Here is a 1,021-nt window from a genome sequence, read left to right as displayed (position 1 = left end):
GGGGGTGGGGGGTGGGAAGAGAGCGTTAAAATGAAAGTAAGAAGGGAACCGAACCAACACCTTTGCATCTACAAAGATCCCTTCTAACAGACTGAGCTACACATGAAAGCAACGGAGACAACTTTGAAAAATCTCGGCTTCCTAGCTAGGCGGAGCCTGGTGGTCTACAAGAGTTCGGCTGCCAAGGTCACCGCTGAGCCTCGGAAACCCGCAGAGCCACGGACCCTACCGCCACCCTCGCCCGGCTGCACCTGGTGCTCAGGCCAGGAACGCCCAGCTGTCAGCGGGGACTCGGGACCGGCTGCAGGAGGCCATACACCACCCTTGCCGCCCTGGAGCCTCGGGCTGGGAAGGATGCAGAGCCCTAGGTGCTCCAGCCAGCCCTGGAGCCGAGGGCCAAGCCGAGGGCGGAGCATGGAACTTGGACGGCAGCTCAGCCAACAGCGCCAGCACAGACAAAGCACTCATCGCCGGGCGCGTGGCTCGCCGTGATCGTATAGTGGTTAGTACTCTGCGTTGTGGCCGCAGCAACCTCGGTTCGAATCCGAGTCACGGCACTATCGTCCTTCTGCCCGGTGATCTTTTATTGCCCTGCCACTCTCCAACCGGCTGTGAAGACACAAAAACGCACACAGAGTGCTCTTTCCAGGCTGAGACCACAGCCTTCCACAGGCTCCCTCCGTGTCTCAGCCAGACTCAAAACAGTCGCCCAGCCTGTCCACCTCCCGGACACCACCCTGGTCCGGTGCTCACAACTGTTTGCTTGCACTCACAGGTTTCCAGAAGCACTGAGGTGTTTTGCATGAAACCGGGCGAACCTTAGTGCCTTCAAACTTGTCCTTAAGGTCTGCAGCGGGTTATCATCATTCCCTTTCCCCTAATTTTTATGCTAACAGAAAATTATTGAACTATTTTATAGTAAAATGATTTCGACAATGTCATCAACACAGATCACATTACTGTGAATACCTTTATCCTAGCAAGGTCTTTGTGTGCGCACACGTGTGTGTGTGTGTGTGTG

General features: G+C 55.5%; 1 non-coding gene across 1 annotated transcript; it reads left to right on the top strand.

Annotated features, from left to right (window-relative positions):
- The first annotated feature begins 485 nt into the window (after positions 1–485).
- On the top strand, positions 486–557 carry Trnah-gug. Its single transcript has one exon. It is a non-coding gene; the product is annotated as a tRNA-His (tRNA).
- The last annotated feature ends 464 nt before the right edge of the window (positions 558–1,021 follow it).

Source organism: Nannospalax galili, unplaced genomic scaffold (assembly GCF_000622305.1).
Source record: "Nannospalax galili isolate Female #2095 unplaced genomic scaffold, S.galili_v1.0 scaffold22, whole genome shotgun sequence".
Classification (NCBI taxonomy): domain Eukaryota; kingdom Metazoa; phylum Chordata; class Mammalia; order Rodentia; family Spalacidae; genus Nannospalax; species Nannospalax galili.
Note: the sequence above shows the minus strand (reverse complement) of the source record. Positions and strands in the feature narration are given on the sequence as shown.